Source organism: Bombus terrestris, chromosome 18, assembly GCF_910591885.1.
Source record: "Bombus terrestris chromosome 18, iyBomTerr1.2, whole genome shotgun sequence".
Taxonomy (NCBI): Eukaryota; Metazoa; Arthropoda; class Insecta; order Hymenoptera; family Apidae; genus Bombus; species Bombus terrestris.
In genome coordinates this window covers 4,168,548-4,193,561 of record NC_063286.1, presented here as the reverse complement: position 1 = coordinate 4,193,561, position 25,014 = coordinate 4,168,548, and the positions used below count along the sequence as shown (strand labels likewise).

Genomic DNA, 25,014 nt, shown 5'->3' with positions numbered 1-25,014 from the left:
GTATACTATGACACTATGCACATTCTCGTCGATATCGATACTCGTAACTTTAATTAATATAATACACCAAAGTAAGAATTTCTCTCAAGAATCACAGCTACCAGTCCAAGTAACATCTCGAATATTTTGCGCATCCAGTTTCTCACAAAACGATAATAAAGCGTAGTAGTAATTTCGCGGAGTTGGCGTCGCGATGCTCGAGAGCGTCTTCATTCGTCGTTTCAAATATATATGTCTCTTTCCCTTCGTATCATTTCCTGTGCCTGTCTCATGCCACGAATTGTGTTATGAAACACGCGAAGACACACAACTCTGGACAGAAATCCGAACAGTTTCCTTTCCTTCTTTGCGGTCGATGGTACGGAGCGCTTTTGTGATGGAGAACATGCTGCGACACCGTTGCCACATTTCGGCCGAAGATGCCCGAATAATCTGCACAGATTCAATCTCCACGATAATACGTCCAAAACTTCGACTCGAAACGTAGCAGGGGCTACGAAGGAGGACGAAGGGTTGTGGCGCTGTTTACTATTTCCAATCCGACACATCGGACCTATGGCGTCAATATATACAGCAAATCGTGCAACTGAGAAAGACAATGTGTCATCCAAATAAGTTGTATTTTTAATTTAGTTTATTAAAGGCTACGTTTGCGTTAATACGATTATTTATCTGCAATCTTTCTTTCAATTATTATACATGATATTGTGAAATTCCGTTTTTAACGTTCCATTATATTGTGAAGGAGAATTGGCTAAGGATTTACTTCTTAGTTCATAGCACCTTGTTCTCCATCATTTTCTCTTACATCTAATCTTCTTTAGAGATAACAGTGCATTCTCAAGAGTCCCCGCGGTTATATTTAGACAGAAATTATTATTAATGTGACTGTGTTGCCATACTATATACAAGTAGATTATTGTATTCTGCTTACAATTTTCTATTATATGAAGAAAAAGAAATAATTGGGCAAGACTGATAAACTAAAGCGAAGCAAATTAATTCTTAACTAAATTACAAGACTTTCTCAAGCACGTTCGTCGAGTATTCGTCAAACACCTCGCCGTGCCAATCGAAACTCGACGTCTCGACGAACCAACATTTCTCGGAAGATTTGAATACAATTTCACGAGAAAATGTTGCAATATTCTAGCGAAGAATATATCTCAGCTTGACGCATCGTTCCATCTAAAGAGTTAAAGACGACGTTCCGTTTTGTCGAATCCCTTCGGAGAAATGTACGAACAGAATCTTCCCACCCAACTTTTTCCTTTCATCGTCTTTCATACGTTCAAGCATATGTACGAAGATATTAAGATGCCAGTTATTAACGAAGCATCGTGTATTATATGTATTTTATGGTAGATTCAAATTCACCGATATTTGGTCGTTACAATTTCTCCAAACAAATGACTCTGTGCTCTGATTTTAGCACTTGGAACATATTGGCGCGATACACATTCATATTTTACGCTAATATATATGTGTATTTGTGTGCATACACGTAGTTAAGCATTTCTTACGTAACTATGCGCGATTGCGAAATACATCTCATTTTTACTCAGTTTTAACGCTTGAAATGTTGTTCCATCGAGCAAAATATCAGGTTTCCTGTTTCTTTTCCCCTCTTCTCGTAAGAATTTTCTATGAAAGCACCGATATCACGGGCACTTGTCGTTATCTCCTTTATAATTAAAGTTCTTCGGTAGTTCTCCTGAAAAATTCACGACGCTGAAGATATTGAGGTGTGCAACCTCTGTGCCAAGCCGAAACTTTCGTTTGCTGTTTAATCCCTTGAAACATGTAAAATTCAGGTTGAAACGACCTCGAGGGAAAAAAGCGCCATGATTTAGAGGGGATCTCTCGAGAGTGGTAATACGATATACGTTAAACGGAAGTATTATGTTCTATAAGATGGCAGTATGTTGGTGATATAAACGTGACAGATAAAATAAGCTATTGGATTTGAAAAATTTCTTTTTTGAAATATTATTCGCTTAAGAAATATTCTCCTAATTTGTAAATATTTTCTGCCCGCCGGAGAAAGGCTTTCGAAAATGTATTCCATAATTGCATTACATTCGGGAATAATAGTTATGTATTATATTTACGGAAGAAAAATAAAAATCCGTTGTGAAAGATATATTGCACGCGTAAAATGTAAAGTAACAATTCAGTTATATGTATTCAATATATATTATTCCATAATTATATATATATTCAAGTAATAATATCAAGCTGATTCTTCTAGTATTATTATGGTATCTTCCTATTTTTACTTCGATTCTTAAACGAAGAAAAAGATTGAACTCGCAAGGATACTAAAGTGTTCACTGAATATTCTTGCAATATTCATCAACATTGTTATATCTACAATGCCCTAATATGTCACACTTGCAAATCTGGAAAATTTAGTTTAATCCTCTATAACCCAGAATTTTGTATATTCGAAAGAAAGAAGGATAGTAATTGTTATAAATAAACCATTTGACATCGATGTTAAACTGTATCAATGAAATAAAATAGTTTCGAGTATAAATAGTTGAAATAAAATATGAACGGATATCGAATCTTCAAGTTACATTGTATTCCATAATATTATAAAATATTAATGCATCCTAAGACTCATAACTAACAAAAAATTTGAATCTAATCTTTAACTACATTTCAAAAGATTACTTCATTTTAAATATTAGAAACAGAAAAGAAACTTCCATATATCATTGCCAATAAAAAATTGAAACATCGATGGAATTACACGTGGTACGAGTAATCGATACGAGTAAGCCGGACAAGCCACGTTAACAGACAACTACACAGTCACTCCATTTGATCACCCTGTGCAATTATCGCGCTCAATTAATCGTCGAACAAAACGCGCCCAAGTAGACCAATTAACGCGTTCAAATAATCGACCGACATAACGCAAAATTATTCGTTGTCCCGACGGTACGAACGAATCGCTTGTGTAAATATGGCCGCACGCGCGAGACAGGACAGGACTGTCTATTACGGCAGTCGCGTGGGTACTACGTAGCAGCACCTGTCGACGACAGAATTTGCCAGGCAAACAAACAGTTGCACAGAAGGGGTCGTCGGTTTTCCATGCTAATGCACGGAAAGACAAACGAGCGACGATGTCGAGACCGAGTAAAATAAAACACAGTCAACTTTTCTGCTGCTTTTTCATCGGCGATCAATCATTATGATCGACATCCTCGTACTAAGCCAGACACCGAACGACATTATCGGACATTTCTTTTTGGCGTTGTAATTTACGAACCGAGCGGATAGGAATAAGATTGACATTGCCAAGATGAAGAATCATCTATGATCAACAAACAGCATGGAGCATACATCTCTGTTCGTAGTATCCCTGCTGATTACGTTCAAAATTTGATACCTGATCAGATCATACATATTAATTAATTAGTTGGAATGATATAATTTATGAAAGATGACGATTTAGAATACGCAGAAACGTTTGTAATGCTATAGAAACATGATATTAAATTATTAAAGTTGTATTATTGATATCCAACAGCTGTTTTGAGTTTTGTTTCTGTAAGGTGATTGAGAAAATTTTAGGTTAATTGTACAGAATATTCCGAAAAGCCGGCTAAATAACTGAATCTGGTTGAAAATTTATGCGAACGTGAAGAATTCGTATATTTCGTTCTCATCGCAATAATGTTAAATTCCTTCCTATTCATGTGCATTATATCATCGCATGAGTATCATTTTAATACGAACAACCGTGCCTCAACTTACGTGCCATCTTAATTTACGCCGCTAGAAAATATATTTTTCTAACGGGTTCTTCATGATCGTGAACAATATATTTAGAAATATGATGTGACAGAACGAGATGTCAGTCACGATCCAGTCGTCAATCGCTTCGTCTGTCGCACAAAAATTCGGTCTTACGATGTTTCAATTCCTTCTGTCTGTTTTGTCGACCGTGTTACTGTTTTCGCCGATCGTTTGATCGGTGGATGATCGACGTGCAGACAAACAGATACGCTCGAAGTATGTGATAAAAAGGAGAACTCTGGTAGACGTCATCTAAAAAGAATTTTTCCCAGAATAAGAGGTTTGCGGTTTCAACCTGGTGGCTATTCGAGAAAACACTTTCAAAAATATATTGGCCATCAGGCTGATCGTTGGTCTGGGTAACAAGATCTCCGTGGGAAAGAAGTTCGCGAAGTAAAATAATCGTTTAATGGACTGGAAAGATTGGAACGGCTAGACCTAGACAGTAACGTTATACCGCTGTCACCGAATCTGTTCTGAGAACTGAAGCAATTGCATTCGCCGTGTCTAACCTTCAATAAGATCAACGAGATATCCCAAGATTCGTCCGCTGTCCACCATATTTGTTGTGGTTCGGTTTGGCATTCAATGATATCGAATCGATCAACAGACACTCGTTTTCAGGAATATCTTTGTCGTTGCTGTTCCTTGAATTAAGCGATAATAGAATCACTAGCAATGAACTAATTTTGATTCAGCCAGGAGCCCTACAAGGATCGCCCAAATTGACAGATCTCTTTATTTTCAAAAGAATGAATTGACTAGCGTCTCTAAGAATAATTTCAAACAATTGGTCGGTACAATCTTTTTTGTACCTGTAGCGCGATCAGATAGCCAGCATCGAGCTAGGATCGTTCTCGAACCTAATTCAGTTGGGTCATACTGACCCATGTTGACTCTGGAGTGTTCGATGCACTGTCCATTTTACATTTTCAAAATCATGTTGATAACAACATCTCTACAATGCAATCTGATGCATTTGGAGGACTTCCAACGCTGAAAATCTTAAATTTTGCGAACAATACATTAACTGACATGAATGAGAGGACTTCAAATTTGTCCGTTACGTTTATGTGAAGCTGAAATACTCTTCGGTATAGTACGTTATGCGAAGTTTGTAGAATGTAGAAATTGATGCAATCAAGAAATGTGATGTATAAAAATATCGAGTTAAAAGAGTTATATAATGATATATTGGCCAGAGATTGCCCATTATAAAGTTACATCGAGTAGCTGAGATAGAAAAGGTAGAAGTTTTCTTACGGTTTCTTAGTAGTGAGCTGGCTGAGCTTTCAGGCTCGAAAGCCTTCAACCTCCGCTCAAGCATGGCAGAAATAGATAGTACTATCGCAGACACACAGCTTAACAGTACTGAATGATAATAATATAACAGACTGCACAGATTAACTCGCTTCAGCTAGACAAGTCTGATCCTCGTTCTTTTATATAACAATCTCTGTTTTTAGCTTCTTACAATCTCAATCCCTACTTCCGTTTTAAGCTTCTTCAATCAGGAAAAGTCAGGAACGAGACAACGTGTTTCGTTCTGATACGTCTAAATCGGAAAACGTTCGTTTAGTTTGTTGACAACACTGCAGTTTGTCTGGTTCTCTTCAGTGGCTTGATAGTATTAGCAGAACAATTATATTCTACTTCTTCCATAGTGCAATCATATTATTATTACATTACCTTACAGCATAATTAGCTCTTGAGGTACCTTTTTTTGTGACTGTAAAATTGTTCCTCGAAGCAGCGAGTTTTTACGAAATTAAAGTGAAGAACTTTAGAATTGGGAGGGCGAACGTATCCATTTATTCAGACAGTTTTTACTTCGATTAAAAGGTTTCGGTTTAGAATAAGTCGTATAATATCTGTTCAAACGACATAGACTATCGATGTCTGTATAAAGCGTAGGTTTACATTTTGTGACATAAAAATGACGATACCGTCGCTGTGTATTTAACGAGGCTACTTAAGAATCTCCCTTTTATATCACTCCTGGGCTCGTCCAGATGAATTTTAGATGAACGAAGGTTTAACAGGGAGAGATCAGAGGAGATAAAAATTCCTCTTCTACTTTTCTTCCCAAATTTCCTTCATTTTCTAATTTGTGGCCATTCTTACCTACCAACGATACATCCATCATCGTGTAACGTGGTAAAAGCCTGCGTGTATCTACCTATATGTGTATTCATTCCGTAGCAGAGATTGCACCGTGATTTTTCAGGTTTTATTGTCCTGTCATATCGCTGTACTCCTGGGAAAACATCATAGTATTTCAGGACGAATATCGGCAAGCTATCGTATCGATGGTTCTATTCTAGTGAAGGATTTTAATAGCTCCACGTAAAGAAGAGAGTTCGTATTAGCTTCTGACAAATAAAATTCAGATTCGTCGTTATCGATGGAGAAATTATTACTTACTAGTTTAGCGTTACGTAGTGAAGCTACAGAATCCAAGTACAATATATGAGATTATTCAAAAAGTTAGTAACCAACTTTGAGCACAATTTGAAGCAAATGTATTTTTATCGCATACACATTTTATCGAATGAAATATACATAGTATTTCTTTTAAATATGGATAAAATTCGTACAAAGGGAAGTCCTCTTGCAATTTTTTCAAAATCTACCACGGAACATAACAATTATGAAAAATGTCACGAATTTTCTTATCAACTCAATACATATACATATGAAATACGTAAAGAAAGGTAGTGTATATGTTATAAATATTTATCGGGTGGAACAAATGTCAGTTTTTATCTGTGTTAAACATAGTCGTCATTATGTTAACTATAACGTGTATATAGTGCACAGAGAAGTAGGATCTCGTGCATAAAATGGCAGGTTATAAGCTGGTGAGCTTGCGTGTGATCACGCACGAGTGTGAAGTGGGCTTAGAAGATTCTGGAATTTGGAAAGTTTTGACTCTTGCGATGACTTTTGTAAAGAATCAAGTTAAAAGTTTCGATTTCGATTTATTTCGTTTTATCGTTTAGACAAATTTTTTTCCTGTCTGTTTACATGAGAAAATGTAAAATTTTCTATGCAAATCTTGAAAAAGAATATTACAAAAATTGAGGAAATATTTCTGCTTCCTTTTGTCACTGTGTTTATTATTTTTACTCTTCGCTATTATCTTTTTAAACACTGCACAGAAACGAAGCAAACCTATCAATTCTGCGAGCAATAATTGATCCGAGAAATTCTCTGACAAACAAAGGTTGCGGCTTGGAATGTCAGTCAACTGATTTTATCGGTCTATTCTCTGGAAATCGTCGATCCAGAATCCTGTGAACTGGCTAAAAAGTATCTTCCACGGTATCGACGGGATTCACCGATGGAGCAGGGATTCGATTTAATTGGCTTGGCCAGCCAGATGACCTGTAATAAATCGTAGAAAGTAACAGTCGAACGAACAACGATAGCCAGAACTTCGAAGCGGTGCACAGTCCACTCTGTAGCGATAAAAAAATTTTTCCGAATTAAAACGCCTGTTCCATCCTATAAAATATAAGGGTCGTGGTCCTGATTGTGTTCGATTATTACACATATACTATTTGTCGTATGGTTGGTGAAGTGTGTCCTGCAATCTGCAATGAGTCATTTCTAATGGCTCTAATAGAGACGTTTTATCTTCCAGTCGTTTTTCTTTTTACTTTGTTTTATTATCCATAGTACATAGAAGTTGCTGGACGAGATTTGAAACGAGCTTTTGATTATTCAAGACCCGAATGTCGCACTGGCTGAATATGAAACTAAATGTATCGAGGAATTCCACAGGAATGCTAAGGAACTGCGAAATTGCTTTGGCATTTGCCCGTTCACGGTTGATACATGTCCCTTTTTTAACAGTGTTGCCTCAACTTTGGTTTGATGTGAGGTGATGTTGGGTGTAGTGCGTTAAATAATCACTCGGTGTTTAGGTCAACAATATATTTATTAACAAGTGTCTTCTTTTGATCGCGTCGCGTATCGCTCTCGGTTTCGCTACTCAATCTCGCTGCGCGAAGTTACACTTCGGCCTTATCGCTTCCCAGTTCAAACTTAACTGTCGATCGGATTCGTTTCTTTTCTTTTCGTCGCCCCTCAATATCCCCACTATCCTCGCGTTTGTCAGGCGTCCGCGACCGTTGCCACGCACGCCTTCTTCTCGAACATTTGGCGCAAGGACCGTTGGGATATTGATGGCTCATTAGGCACTTCGCTTCGGCTATATACATTGTTGCCAAGTGCTACAGATGTTTGTAAACTAAACGTTAGCATCATCTTTCATCGCCTTTATTTTTACATTTGTCACGAGATTCGCGCGTTTCTCTATGATGCCACAAGACTTTAAGCTTCTCAAGGCCAGAAACCTTTCAACTTTTCGCAAATTCCAGAAAATTTTAGAGAATTTGTATTCTTTGCATTTCAAGCATAATCATTTAGCATTTTTATCTCTTTTTCTATATATCTAAAGCAATACGCAAGGGTTGACTACGGTAAGGGCATAATAAAATTCATTAATCCACTTCACAGTATCCAATCCTGGCAAATTTAAGATCTTCCTAATTTACTTCTACTTTCTTAGTCGTAATCTTATTATTCCATCCTATAAAGTCTTTCCGTATTCGTCTATTTTCACTCTCCAATGATACTGTTGTAAAAACTATTAAGGAAGTTACGATCTTTTCGAAGCGATTTTTAAAAAAATCTGTACCAACGTATCCCATTTCGAAAGTTATTAATAGACAGTTTCACTTTCGGTTTTTAACACACGTTCGACAAGGATAGCGACAAAGAAGTAAAACGGTGTAATAATCGATCAGCCAGTGGTTTGCTCGTTGAACCGAGGAATTCGCTTATTGTCGGCGTGAAAAATCTCTCATTCCCCTCCAAAAGTGAAAACGATTTTCACGAATCTCGATCGTTGCTAACACAGTGCAAAGGAACGATTAATTCGTTCGACCACTATTTTTCCGCGACTTTCTGCCCTCTACTCGTCGATCACGATACTACGAGAAACAAATCGTCTTAGACCCTTTTAGCTTACTTATCCGGTAATATTCGATTTAAGCGACGATAAATTCAACAATTTTGAAGACGACTCGACAGAGAAATCGCAAGGCATCCGATTCGACGTGCCAAGTGCTTAAAGTTTTTTTTTTTTGTTGTTTAATTTGTACTTTAGAATTTCTCTACCTGGATATTTGGTAAATTTTTCTAACTTAATTGCTAAATAACATGTGAATGGCTACCCCCAGTGGGATATTATTAAATGTATACCATAGAATTTTAAAGTAGATAAAGAATTGATATATTCGATATTTCAACAAAAATCTCATTATAAAAGTTCCTCCTCGTTTATGTCCATTATATCACCGCTTGAACATCATTTTAACACGTAAGTGGCACCTAGCGAATCCCCTATCAACCTAAACGGTATAGAGGTCGTTGCTTCCATCTAACAGAGCTGCTAAACCAACAAATATCCAGAGTGACACGTCAGTCACGATCCGATCGTCAATCGCTTAGTCTGGGGCGCGAAAATTCGATCTCAAGATGTTTAAATTATTTCTATCCATTTTATTCTTCTTAATATCTTTCCTGGCCGTCTGACTTTCTTCGATGCTCGTCTTCTGTCGATGTCGCCTATCTGTCAATCGGTGCAAGAGCAGATGTGCAAACAAATAGGAAAGTACAGATAGGAAAGTGTGTGACAAAATGAAAAACATGGTGGATGTCATCGTACAGAATCAAAGATCCTCCACTTGAATGTGTGGGCTATCGGGGAAAACGGTTTCAAAAATTTAACACCTGCGGGATTGAACCTTCGTCAAGGTAAGAAAACCTGAAAATGAAGAAGGAATCGTTTAAAGGATTGAAAAATGTAGTCTGGTTAAACCTAACGTACAATGTCATACCAGTGTTGCCAAATCTGTTCTCAGAACCGAAGCAATTGAGTTTCCTGTATCTGATCTGCAATAAGATTAACGAGATATCCCAAGACCTCGATCGCGGACGTGCCGCATTTGTGGGGGCTGAATTTCGGATTGAACGACATCGAACCGATCGACAGGAGCTCGGTTACAGCGGTATATTCGCCTCTGGTTAAACGATAATAAGGTTATTAGCGTAGAGCCTGAAGTTTGTAGATATATTGTAGGAATTAATAACCTTCCGGAATTGGGAAACGATAAACTAACCATCATCCAGCCAGGAATCCTACAAGGATTGTCCGGATTGGGCTATCTCATATTGGAAGGAAATCAGTTAAGCAGAGTGTCTTACATCGATTACAAACAACTAATTGGTTTATATGATTTGAACTTAGACTACAATCAAATAGCAAGTATCGAGATAGTATCGTTCCTGGCCATGAATTACTTGAAGTTGCATCCGAGCACGAATCAACTAACTGTGATTATCTTTGCAATGTTTCATGGACTAACGGATTTGAGCGTGCTGATAATAAGATCGTTACAACAACCTGGTGTGTTTGGAGACCTTCCAGTCCTGGCATTCGTAAACCTTACGAACAACGAATTAACTGGCATAAATGTAAACGAGCTTCCATTTTACCATTGTATAAATATACAGCTAAAATAATCCTTGGTATAATGTGTTATGCGAAGTTTGCAGAATGTAGAAATTGGTGGAATAAAAAAATGTGTATAAACATGTGCATAAACATGTAGAGCGCAAAAATCAATGAGTTGGGCCAGAGTATGATAAGTCTACATCGAGTAGCTAAGATAGCGGAGATGGAGGTTCTTTTTACGCTTCTCACTAGTGAGCCAGAGCAGAGCTTTCAGGCTCGCAAGTCTTCGACTTGCGCAACAGCATCGCAGAGGTACATAATGCTATCGCAGATGATAAATCATTAGATCTAGATGCTAAGCTAGTTGAATCTACACACAGCTTAATTCGCTTCAGCTAGACAAATCTAACCCTGGTACTTTTTTACAATAATCTCTGTTTTTAGGATCTAACAATCTCTCTTCATACCTTCGTTTCAATCTTCTTTGATCAGGAAAAGTTACAAGTCGTATTGGAAAAACAACATCTCTGGATATCTCCTAACACCTTGTTCTCATATTTTTAAATCGGAAAACGTTCGTCCGTGTCGTTGAAGACACTACAGTTTGTCTAACCCTCTTCAGCAGCGTGATAATATTAGCAAAACAATCATATTCTACTTCTTCCAATGTGCATTATGCAGAATTATAACTGTCGAGGTATTTCTTTTTATGCATGTAAAATTGTCCCAACTAGAAGCAACGAGGATATCATGTTGTTACAAAATTCGAATCAACAAATTTGTGGAATTGGAGAAGATAATGTATTCAGTTACTTTAATAGTCCTTGTTTCGATTAAAAATTTTCGTTTTTTAATATATCGTCTAATATAAGCCGTTGATGTCGCGTAAAATGTAATTTACATTTTATGAGATAAAAATGGCGATAGAGTTGTTGTATATTTAAGGATGCCACTTAAGAAACTGTCTTTTATATTATTCCTCTGCTTGTCGAGATGAATGTTGGATAAAAAGGGAGTTTCACACAGGAAATAAAAATCACCCTCTTTTCTTTTGTTCCAAGCTTCCTTCGTTCTTTAATTTGCATCTGTTCTATTCTGCTTGCTCGATGCGAGAATATTATCGTGGATATGTAGCTCATCTTGAACCATTCGTCTTTTTCCTCTTTCATTTTTTCCCTCGAGCTTATCGTTTACGAGAAAAACGCTGGGAACTAATAGCATAAATGGCTTATACATAGAATTCGAATGGCTTCTAACAAAAATTGCCAAAAAACCAAAATTTCCATCGACGTCTCAAAAATGTACACAAATACGTAATTTAAAAAATTTTTACGTACTCCATAAGCATCCCAGATGCTGTAAAAAATTTGCAATTATCGAGCTCCAGTACTATTTTCAGTTAAATACGTACTTTCTCCAGCGTGAGAAATTAGTGAGAAACTCGACGACCTTGTAACCGGTTCGTCTCGCTTGTCCTAACTCTGATTTAATCAAGCTTACACCGCCATTACAATATTAAGTAGATTGGATCAGACGCAATGATATCATAATGATAACGCATGGTCCTTCCACTTCGACACTCTCTCGTACGACAATTGCTTCATCCGCCTGTATTGACTAGCCGAGTTAAACAGTTGTCTCGACCAGTCACAATGGCGTTATTTTAATCTCTATAACTTTTTAAAAATCCTGTCCATACCGTTTTTTCTTATTTCCATAATTAGTTGCTGTCGTTGGTAGAACGTCGTATGTATCTTTTTTCTATTTTTGTCATATTCTTTAATTGATACGTATGAATTTGTTGATATTAGATCTTGGTCTTAAATCAAATGGCCGATTTTGGCTAACGAAGGAAATGATTACAACTGAATCTCAAGAAGCGGATAAAAATAAAGTAAAAAGAACTACAATATATTCTACACCGATAATCTGAAACCTTGGCATATCTTAGGACACTAATAAAAATAACAAAAAAATAACAATAAGAAACTGATAAAAATAACTGGAAAGTATACTATGACACTATGCACATTCTCGTCGATATCGATACTCGTAACTTTAATTAATATAATACACCAAAGTAAGAATTTCTCTCAAGAATCACAGCTACCAGTCCAAGTAACATCTCGAATATTTTGCGCATCCAGTTTCTCACAAAACGATAATAAAGCGTAGTAGTAATTTCGCGGAGTTGGCGTCGCGATGCTCGAGAGCGTCTTCATTCGTCGTTTCAAATATATATGTCTCTTTCCCTTCGTATCATTTCCTGTGCCTGTCTCATGCCACGAATTGTGTTATGAAACACGCGAAGACACACAACTCTGGACAGAAATCCGAACAGTTTCCTTTCCTTCTTTGCGGTCGATGGTACGGAGCGCTTTTGTGATGGAGAACATGCTGCGACACCGTTGCCACATTTCGGCCGAAGATGCCCGAATAATCTGCACAGATTCAATCTCCACGATAATACGTCCAAAACTTCGACTCGAAACGTAGCAGGGGCTACGAAGGAGGACGAAGGGTTGTGGCGCTGTTTACTATTTCCAATCCGACACATCGGACCTATGGCGTCAATATATACAGCAAATCGTGCAACTGAGAAAGACAATGTGTCATCCAAATAAGTTGTATTTTTAATTTAGTTTATTAAAGGCTACGTTTGCGTTAATACGATTATTTATCTGCAATCTTTCTTTCAATTATTATACATGATATTGTGAAATTCCGTTTTTAACGTTCCATTATATTGTGAAGGAGAATTGGCTAAGGATTTACTTCTTAGTTCATAGCACCTTGTTCTCCATCATTTTCTCTTACATCTAATCTTCTTTAGAGATAACAGTGCTTTCTCAAGAGTCCCCGCGGTTATATTTAGACAGAAATTATTATTAATGTGACTGTGTTGCCATACTATATACAAGTAGATTATTGTATTCTGCTTACAATTTTCTATTATATGAAGAAAAAGAAATAATTGGGCAAGACTGATAAACTAAAGCGAAGCAAATTAATTCTTAACTAAATTACAAGACTTTCTCAAGCACGTTCGTCGAGTATTCGTCAAACACCTCGCCGTGCCAATCGAAACTCGACGTCTCGACGAACCAACATTTCTCGGAAGATTTGAATACAATTTCACGAGAAAATGTTGCAATATTCTAGCGAAGAATATATCTCAGCTTGACGCATCGTTCCATCTAAAGAGTTAAAGACGACGTTCCGTTTTGTCGAATCCCTTCGGAGAAATGTACGAACAGAATCTTCCCACCCAACTTTTTCCTTTCATCGTCTTTCATACGTTCAAGCATATGTACGAAGATATTAAGATGCCAGTTATTAACGAAGCATCGTGTATTATATGTATTTTATGGTAGATTCAAATTCACCGATATTTGGTCGTTACAATTTCTCCAAACAAATGACTCTGTGCTCTGATTTTAGCACTTGGAACATATTGGCGCGATACACATTCATATTTTACGCTAATATATATGTGTATTTGTGTGCATACACGTAGTTAAGCATTTCTTACGTAACTATGCGCGATTGCGAAATACATCTCATTTTTACTCAGTTTTAACGCTTGAAATGTTGTTCCATCGAGCAAAATATCAGGTTTCCTGTTTCTTTTCCCCTCTTCTCGTAAGAATTTTCTATGAAAGCACCGATATCACGGGCACTTGTCGTTATCTCCTTTATAATTAAAGTTCTTCGGTAGTTCTCCTGAAAAATTCACGACGCTGAAGATATTGAGGTGTGCAACCTCTGTGCCAAGCCGAAACTTTCGTTTGCTGTTTAATCCCTTGAAACATGTAAAATTCAGGTTGAAACGACCTCGAGGAAAAAAAGCGCCATGATTTAGAGGGAATCCCGCGAGAGTGGTAATACGATATACGTTAAACGGAAGTATTATGTTCTATAAGATGGCAATATGTTGGTGATATAAACGTGACAGATAAAATAAGCTATTGGATATGAGAAATTTCTTTTTTGAAATATTATTCGCTTACGAAATATTCTCCTAATTTGTAAATATTTTCTGCCCGCCGGAGAAAGGCTTTCGAAAATGTATTCCTTAATTGCATTACATTCAGGATAATAGTTATGTATTATATTTACGGAAGAAAAATAAAAATCCGTTGTGAAAGATATACTGCACGCGTAAAATGTAAAGTAACAATTCAATTATATATATTCAATATATATTATTTAATAATTATATATATATTCAAGTAATAATTTCAAGCTGATTCTTCTGGTATTATTATGGTATCTTCCTATTTTTGCTTCGATTCTTAAACGAAGAAAAAGATTGAACTCGCAAGGATACTAAAGTGTTCACTGAATATTCTTGCAACATTCATCAACATTGTTATACCTACAATGCCCTAATATGTCACACTTGCAAATCTGGAAAATTTAGTTTAATCATCTATAACCCAGAATTTTGTATATTCAAAAGAAAGAAAAATTGTAATTGTTATAAATAAACCATTTGACATCGATGTTAAACTGTATCAATGAAATAAAATAGTTTCGAGTATAAATAGTTGAAATAAAATATGAACGGATATCGAATCTTCAAGTTACATTGTATTCCATAATATTATAAAATATGAATGCATCCTAAGACTCATAACTAACAAAAAATTTGAATCTAATCTTTAACTACATTTCAAAAGATTACTTCATTCTTAATATTATAAACAGGAAAGTAACTCCCATACATCATTGCCAATAAAAAATTGAAACATCGAAGGAATTACACGTGGTACGAGTAATCGATACGAGTAAGCCGGACAAGCCACGTTAACAGACAACTACACGGTCATCTCTCTTCACCATCCTCTGCAGCGATCGCGTCCAATTAATCGTGGAACAAAACGCGGCCAAATAGTCCAATTAACGCGTTCAATTAATCGACCGACTAAACGCAAAACTATTCAGCCTCCTGATCGTTCGAACGAATGGTTTCGGTAAACACGATTGTACTCGCGAGACAGGACTGTCACAAGAATTTGCCAGGCAAACAAACAATTGAACATAGAAGAGATCGTTGGTTTTGGATGCTAACGCACGAAAAGACAAGGTGGCGACGAATTCGAGGGCGAGAAAAATAAAAAACATAGTCGATTTGTTTCTCTTTTATCGGCGATCGATCATTGCTATCGACATCCTAATGGACATCGAGCAGCACCATCGGATGTTCCTTTTCGGCGCTGTAATTTACGAAGCACCAGCATAGGAATAATGTTGTCGTCGTCGAGACGAAGAATTGTCTGTGATCAACAGGCAGCAAGAAGCATACGTTCCTGCTCGTAGTAGTCCTGTTGATATTACACAAAATATGATATTTGGTAAGTTTGTAGAGATTTACAAGAAAACGATTAATTAGTTGAATTGATACATTTATGAAAGGTAACGATTTATTGCAGAATATACAACGATGTTCATAATGTTGTTGAAACATGATATTAAAATTGAAATTAGTTGTTTTATTGATATCTACCACCTGTTTTGAGTTTTGTTTTTCGAAGCTTATTGAGAAAAATTTTGATGTATTATATAGAATATTCAGAAAAGTCTGCAAAATATTTAATTCTGAGGAAAGGAAATGGAAGTTCAATGGACTATCCATCTTGATATAGATCTCTCTCATAACAAAGATCACTATAATGAAATCTAATGGATTTAGAGGAATTCCAGCACTGAAAATCTTAAACCTTGCGAACAATATATTGACTGGCATGGATACAATGGTCTTCGAATTTCACTATTATATGGACGTCCAGCTAAAATAATTTTTGGTATCATGTGTTATTTATAGACTTTGTAGAATATAGAAATTGGTTCAATAAAGAAATGTGACGTATAAATACGTCGAGCGTAAAAAAAGCTATATAATGATGCGATTGCTCAGATCATAAGAAGTTTACATCGAGTAGCTAGAAGTTCTTTTTATGGTTCTTGGAAGCGAGCCGGCTGAGCTCCCAGGCTCGAAAGTCTTCAACTTACACTCAAGCAGAGCAGAGATATATAGTACTATCGCAGACGATAAGTCATTAAACCCAAATGCTAAGGTAGTTCAACTCCGGCACAGTTTAACTCGCTTCAGCTAGACAAATCTGACCCTCGTTATTTTTTATAACAATCTCTGTCTTTAGCCTCTTACAATCTCACTCCCTACTTCTTAAGCTTCTTCAATCAGTAAAAGTTACAAGTTATATCGGAATGTTAACATGTCTCGTTCTGATACGTCTAAATCGGAAAACGTTCGTTTAGTTTGTTGACAACACTGCAGTTTGTCTGGTTCTCTTCAGTGGCTTGATAGTATTAGCAGAACAATTATATTCTACTTCTTCCATAGTGCAATCATATTATTATTACATTACCTTACAGCATAATTAGCTCTTGAGGTACTTTTTTTTGTGGCTGTAAAATTGTTCCTCGAAGCAGCGAGTTTTTACGAAATTAAAGTGAAGAACTTTAGAATTGGGAGGGCGAACGTATCCATTTATTCAGATAGTTTTTACTTCGATTAAAAGGTTTCGGTTTAGAATAAGTCGTATAATATCTGTTCAAACGACATAGACTATCGATGTCTGTATAAAGCGTAGGTTTACATTTTGTGACATAAAAATGACGATACCGTCGCTGTGTATTTAACGAGGCTACTTAAGAATCTCCCTTTTATATCACTCCTGGGCTCGTCCAGATGAATTTTAGATGAACGAAGGTTTAACAGGGAGAGATCAGAGGAGATAAAAATTCCTCTTCTACTTTTCTTCCCAAATTTCCTTCATTTTCTAATTTGTGGCCATTCTTACCTACCAACGATACATCCATCATCGTGTAACGTGGTAAAAGCCTGCGTGTATCTACCTATATGTGTATTCATTCCGTAGCAGAGATTGCACCGTAATTTTTCAGGTTTTATTGTCCTGTCATATCGCTGTACTCCTGGGAAAACATCATAGTATTTCAGGACGAATATCGGCAAGCTATCGTATCGATGGTTCTATTCTAGTGAAGGATTTTAATAGCTCCACGTAAAGAAGAGAGTTCGTATTAGCTTCTGACAAATAAAATTCAGATTCGTCGTTATCGATGGAGAAATTATTACTTACTAGTTTAGCGTTATGTAGTGAAGCTGCAGAATTCAAGCAAATATGTATCGGCGAATATCTTGTCAATCACATATCAAATGAATCTGAAACTATTTTGATATTAATTCTAAGTGTAATGTAAGTGTTGCTATACATTTATTTTGGTGATTAAGATCCACAGTTCTCAACAGTTATAAATTTTAGAAAGAAATATTTGAAAAGTTGGGGTTAGGTTGGGCAGAGTTGGTTCCTTCTGTCGCTGTGTCTACTATTTTTGCTTAGTTATTTTTATTAGATGCTGAATTGAAACAAAGCAGCTCTCGGGGAAACTTAAATTGGTTGAAGGACTTCTCTAACGAACAGGGAATGCGATTTGAAACGTCGATCGATTGATTTTATCAGTCGATTCAGGTCCTCTAAGCCGGCTAAAAAGTATCGTTCACGATATCCATGGGATTGGCCGGTGTAGCACGGGTTTGATTTAATTGACTTAGCCGATAACGTTGGCGTCGTCAAGAGCACATATTCCTGTTTGTAAATATTTGAACATTTGCTAATCTCATATAAAGTGTAATACATGATCATTTCATACAGATTATGAAAGAAACGTTGAATTGGTTGGAATTATATTTCCATGAAAGATTACGATTTAAAATACATGAAAAGGTTTGTAATATTACACAGACATAATACTTAATATTATATTATATTATTAATTATATTATAATATCGCTATTATATTAAATAATACTCATATATAATTGAATTAGTGATATCCACTATCTCCTTTGAGTTTTGGTTCTGGAACTTCACGGAGGAAATGTTTAATGAGAGGCATAGAAAGTTCAAATAAATCTGTAGAAATTCCGAATCTGGTTGAAAATTGGTCAAGTATAAAACTATAATGGCAAAGTATGAATCGGTCATGAGCAAATGTTAAATGTAACTGGAATCGCAAAGAATGAATAGGAAAACCACTGAAAGCTGAAGTATGAGATGTGTATCTATCAAAGAAACAAAAAATGATGGTTACAGTGATTTTAACGAAGTAGAACACAGTACTATAAAGTGTGAAACCTGTTAAAGGAAAGAAGAATAAAGAAAGATATTACAAAAATTCTAAAATTTACTTTCGTGAGGTCGCACAGTATTTTGTATCAATGCATATTTGATTAACTAAATTAGTAAACCAGGAAATAAAGTTGCCCGATCTGGATTAACAGGAAGGTAACAAAACCGGTATCGATTCGAGGTTAGTTATCTGGTTATTATTGGGTTAGCAAGTGAGTGATTGCGGCTTTTGTCATTAGATGGCAATGACAAATTTCGCAATCACTTAGTTGCCAACTCAATAATACACGACGATCACTTGCTAGAAAGTTCACTGTTCGCTTGATAAAAAAGTGAAACAAGTCCACGTATCGGGTTATATTTTCATACGTATGTGTACTACATCGCGAAAGTCGGCCATGTTGCTTCGTTCGACTGCGTTTCGTTGAAATTCTCGCCCATGATGGTGTTCCAGCTGCAAACGAAGCAAAAGACGAAAGGATAGGAAGATACTGGAAAAGGAGAATTTTAATTTTTCCAATAGAAAGTTGAAAATAAATTGAAATCCATGGAATCCAGTGTCATATAAAGTAGCCCGATGCTTGTGGCCCGCGGTTATACTAAATTAAATATAATCAGGTGAACAGACAGTATTCAAAGAAAAGAATAACGTATGTATACGAGATATGGATATAAAAGATATCCAGTTACACTGACATATACATGTACAAAAAACGGTAGAAAACGAACGGGATAGATTGGAGTGTGTGCGCGTGCAGAAGGCAGCACGCGTATCGATAAATACACACGTACACGATGCACACGTATAGAACAGAAAGGCCGAGGGGTAAATTGGCAAACACACGCACACACGTAAATACACATAGACGCGGAAGCAAGCAAAGCGCTATTATGAAATCCACTGAACATAATATTGGTAAATTATGGGTTTCCATTTGCGGTGGAGCAAACAGGTCGAATTGGACAAATGTCGTGAAGCACTATGCCATTGCTGCAGCAAGGAATCGATCAGACGACACGACGTTACGACACGCGTAAAACAGTCAAGTTCAAACGGTGGAAAATCATGGAAACTTGCCCGTAGATGGAGAGCAACGCCAAGTTAGACAAACCCCCATAGTCTCTATAATTGGACGAACGAAACGAAATTCCTATGGAATGTTTCACAACTGAAATGGCTTTTTGTCCTTTCTCTTGTTTTACGTTGGACGTCGCATCAAATTTCGTGCCGCATTTTTCTCTGCTGACATTTGTTCCCTTAGCGCGCCAGAGCACGCGCGTGAAATATCTTTTTTAAGGGAAGAATGGAAAATGTAAAACAGAGGGGGATGTGTCTGGTGTTTGGTAACGATAAATCACCGTAAGAAAAAAGAAGGGAAATTATAAGGTTTCTCTGCGACGGAATTTCGATTTTACTGAATTTTTATTCCCACGGATAGATAGGTGTTCCGTACTGTAATTCATCGTAACGATAATTGTTTATCATTCGGTAGATTCAGTAAATTGCGATTTAATTGATTGCAGTATGGCAAGGGTGCAGTGACCGATAGCGATCGAGTGTTATTTTTAATAACAAAACAATGAAGATTAAACTATATACAGTGGCTCAGGAAAGTATTGGAACGCTTACATATGCAAACTTGAATGGCCGAAATAATGTACATCCAAGTAATTTGCTTCGACAAGCAGATGTCAATAGGAAGATGGAAGTTTTGACGTTATGTCAGTAAAATTTGAAAAGGATTCAACAACGTAGGTAGAAGTTATACATTTATTAAAAACACGTATTGTAAGTGACTGACAGAAGTATTTAAACGCTACATACATTATTAAATTATTTAATATTAATATTTTGTTGGACCACCTTTAGCAGCGATAGTGCGTCTCAATCGACGTTCCATACTGTAAACCAATGATTTTGTAAAACTACACTCAACGGAGTTTCATATTTCTGTAATTTTATCTTCCAATACTTGCTTTGAGATTATCTGAAATTTATTTAATCTTTTTCCGATTTTAGTCTATAAATTTTCAATCGGATTTATGTCTGGACTTTGCGGTGGAGTAATTAGCATGTGTGGTGTGTTATATACGATCCATTCTTTCGCAATTCTAGCAGTATGCTTAGGATCATTATCTTGTTGGAAGTGGAAATCTTCCAATAATCCTAATTTGCGGGCACTTTCTTTAAGGCTATTTTTTTAAATATTTAAATACTTATATTTATCAAGTATTCTATCAATAAATATCAAATTTCCGGCGCCACTGGTAGCCATGCACCCCTACACCATGACCGATCCACCTCTGTGTTTCACTGTTTCATGTAAATGTCGAATTTCCAATTCTGTATTTGGTTTTCTCCGCACATAATTTTGACCATCAGACAAGTCAGACTTGTTAACAGTAGAACTACCACACCACTAAAAACGACTGGTTTTACAATTTTATAAATGTGTCAACCCTCATTCAGGGATGATGGGCCCAGATGGATTAATAATACCAAAAACAATAACAAGGTATTATTCTAATAAAATATTCTATTACGTATTTTTTTAAAGATCAGTTATTTTCACTGGTTTTGGTAGAAATAGCTTCGTGTTAACTATCGGTAGTTCTAGTGCTAAAGCAAAGGACCGTTTAAAATTCCACGTAAACCTCCCATTTGATATTTTATTTGCAGACCAAACAAAATAGCGCGAGCTTTTAATATCGGTAAAATTTCGATAAAAGAAATACGTCCAGTGTTTCGAGTGGTTCATCGTTTTGATGGTTCATCGCTATCATTGGTATCGCAGTAACAATTTTCCACGATCAAACGAAAACCAATATCAAGTGGAAGATCGAGAGTATCGACGCAGTGAGAATCGCGCTTGAAAATGGGTGGCCATGCGCAAAAACCAAAGCATCGAGTATAAATAAAGGAAAATGAAAGCAACGTACAGCTACGATACGCAAATATGAATGCCAAACATTGCCGGAGCGCAGCACGAAAACTCGACGTGGGTGCAAAATAATTAGTTTCAGAGAAGCTTCGAGAGAGCTCGAAGTGTATATTCTATCGACACGACGCCATAACTTCGACTTTCGGATAATTAATTTTCCATTCGCCAACACCAACTTTCATAAAAAGTCCTATCAGAGAATCACGTCGATTTTTCATCGTATATCGGTCGAAATAATCGGCAAAGTTCTGATAAAATGACCGTCGATTTCCAAAGTTGTAAGGGAAAGTCGATAAAGCAGTTTGAGAAGTAAGGTTATGGTGCAATTTCGAACTGATGTTATCTTAATATTGGAATGTCATAGGGCGAACAAGGATTGATTTCTTAAAGCAAATGAAATCATATTAAAATTCACAGTTTCTTTTAAATGTTTGTAATTTACGATTTAGTTTTCAGGGAAATTAATTTCGAAATTGCATATACGCTTTTATAAAAAATAATTGAATTGAAGAAAACAGGAGGAGACATGTTATCAATTAAGTATCTTATCTATGTGGGTGATTTTCAAAAACAATTTTCTTCAAAATTAAGCTTTACATGAGAAAATCGTATTCTACACTTTTCATCTACTGCGTTGGCAATTAAATGATTGCGGATTTTGTCAATACCATCTAATGACAAAATCCGCAATCACTTATTTGCCAACTCAATAGAAAATGGCGAGACAAAGAGAGTACTAAGGCGCGTGCAAATGTGTATCCACGAATATCTTGTCAATCACATATCAAATGAATCTGAAACTATTTTGATATCAATTCTAAGTGTAATGTAAGTGTTCCTATACATTTATTTTGGCGATTAATATCCACAATTCTCAACAATTATGAAACTTAAAAAGAAGTATTTCAAAAGTTGGGGCAAAGTTGGTTCCTTCTGTTGCTTTGTCTATTGGCTTGGCAATCACTTAATGGCCAACTCAATAGAAAATGGCGAGACAAAGAGAGTGCCGAGACGCGTGCAAATGTATATCCACGAATATCTTATCAATCACATATCAAATGAATTTGAAACTATTTTGATATCAATTCTAAGTGTAATTTAAGTGTTCCTATACGTTTATTTTGGCGATTAATATCCACAATTCTCAACAATTATGAATCTTAAAAAGAAGTATTTTAAAAGTTGGGGCAAAGTTGGTTCCTTCTATCGCTTCGTCTATTGGTTTGGCAATGACTTAGTGGCCAACTCAATAGAAAATGGCGAGACAAAGAGAATGCCGAGGCGCGTGCAAATGTATATCCACGAATATCTTATCAATCACATATCAAATGAATCTGAAACTATTTTGATATCAATTCTAAGTGTAATTTAAATGTTCCTATACATTTATTTTGGCGATTAATATCCACAATTCTCAACAGTTATGAATCTTAAAATGAAGTATTTCAAAAGTTGGGGCAAAGTTGGTTCCTTCTGTCGTTATGTCTATTGGCTTGGCAACTAAGTGATTGCGGATTTTGTCATTAGGTGGTATTGACAAAATCCGCAATCACTTACTTGCCAGCTCAATATATCCGAAAATATCTTGCATCGAGCATAATCACGCTCTCAATAGGTTTAATTACGTTCTAATTTCATGCAGCCGCGAGCGCGTATCTCGAATTTATAAACAAATCTATGGGAGTTTCATATCGTTAGCGGTGCCGACCGGATGGCTGAACAGCACCGAGTTTGAAAGGCATTTGCACCGTGGACACGTGATGCATGTAGTGAAACTAGCTACACACAGAGCGATACAAATGAGCTGATTTAACACGGCCGCATTAATCGTCGACTGGTTAAGCGATTCGAATACTCTGGACCCCTCGTTAGTCTAAAAAATGGTACACGTTACGATTAATAACCTTTGCACTTCTATTTCGAGTGTGACTCGACGCCAGTTTTTACCTCAGAAGCTCCTTTGTCGAGTCCCAGCTGTTTTTGTGAAACGTGCAAAAGAAAAGCAGGATTACATCCCAGAAATTGTTTCAAGATATATGGTACACTTAAAAATTACAAAATACAACAATAGTGTGAATTAAACTGGTATTTAAGTGAATTTGTTTTTTTATTTTATTTATTTAAATTGTCTTATTTTTTAGTTAAAGTAAATTTCAAATAAAACACTTAAAAGCGTTGGGAAATGCTTCTAACGAAATTGAAATAAAATTCACAATGCCAAGGATTAAGGACCCCACGTTAGTCCAAAAAATGGTACACGTTACGATTAAATTGGTCGCAACTGCTTCTCAATCTAATTATTGGGTTGGCAACTAAGTGATTGCGGATTTTGTCAATACCATCTAATGACAAAATCCGCAATCACTTATTTGCCAACTCAATAGAAAATGGCGAGACAAAGAGAATGCCGAGGCGCGTGCAAATGTATATCCACGAATATCTTATCAATCACATATCAAATGAATCTGAAACTATTTTGATATCAATTCTAAGTGTAATTTAAATGTTCCTATACATTTATTTTGGCGATTAATATCCACAATTCTCAACAATTATGAATCTTAAAAAGAAGTATTTCAAAAGTTGGGGCAAAGTTGGTTCCTTCTATCGCTTCGTCTATTGGTTTGGCAATGACTTAGTGGCCAACTCAATAGAAAATGGCGAGACAAAGAGAATACCGAGGCGCGTGCAAATGTATATCCATGAATATCTTATCAATCACATATCAAATGAATCTGAAACTATTTTGATATCAATTCTAAGTGTAATTTAAATGTTCCTATACATTTATTTTGGCGATTAATATCCACAATTCTCAACAGTTATGAATCTTAAAATGAAGTATTTCAAAAGTTGGGGCAAAGTTGGTTCCTTCTGTCGTTATGTCTATTGGCTTGGCAACTAAGTGATTGCGGATTTTGTCATTAGGTGGTATTGACAAAATCCGCAATCACTTACTTGCCAGCTCAATATATCCGAAAATATCTTCCATCTTGCATAATCACGCTCTCAATAGGTTTAATTACGTTCTAATTTCATGCAGCCGCGTGCGCGTATCTCGAATTTATAAACAAATCTATGGGAGTTTCATATCGTTAGCGGTGCCGACCGGATGGCTGAACAGCACCGAGTTTGAAAGGCATTTGCACCGTGGACACGTGATGCATGTAGTGAAACTAGCTACACACAGAGCGATACAAATGAGCTGATTTAACACGGCCGCATTAATCGTCGACTGGTTAAGCGATTCGAATACTCTGGACCCCTCGTTAGTCTAAAAAATGGTACACGTTACGATTAATAACCTTTGCACTTCTATTTCGAGTGTGACTCAACGCCAGTTTTTACCTCAGAAGCTCCTTTGTCGAGTCCTAGCTGTTTTTGTGAAATGTGCAAAAGAAAAGCAGGATTACATCCCAGAAATTGTTTCAAGATATATGGTACACTTAAAAATTACAAAATACAACAATAGTGTGAATAAAACTGGTATTTAAGTGAATTTGTTTTTTTATTTTATTTATTTAAATTGTCTTACTTTTTAGTTATAGTAAATTTC

The 25,014-nt window shown here is 36.3% G+C and overlaps 1 protein-coding gene and 1 long non-coding RNA gene across 15 annotated transcripts in view; both read left to right on the top strand.

Moving 5' to 3' along the window:
- Nucleotides 1-25,014, top strand: part of LOC100647243 (tyrosine-protein kinase Btk29A) — a 328,457-nt gene that overhangs the window by 240,811 nt on the left and 62,632 nt on the right. The window lies entirely within an intron of this gene.
- Nucleotides 9,128-15,789, top strand: LOC110120060. Of its 4 annotated transcripts, none has more exons than XR_007227383.1 (6): nt 9,128-9,639; nt 9,747-9,893; nt 9,954-10,359; nt 10,434-10,651; nt 10,784-15,696; nt 15,775-15,789. It is a non-coding gene; the product is annotated as an uncharacterized LOC110120060 (long non-coding RNA). The 4 variants fall into 4 exon arrangements; XR_007227384.1 differs by having other exon boundaries at nt 9,747-9,924; nt 10,015-10,359; XR_007227382.1 differs by having other exon boundaries at nt 9,138-9,639; nt 9,965-10,359.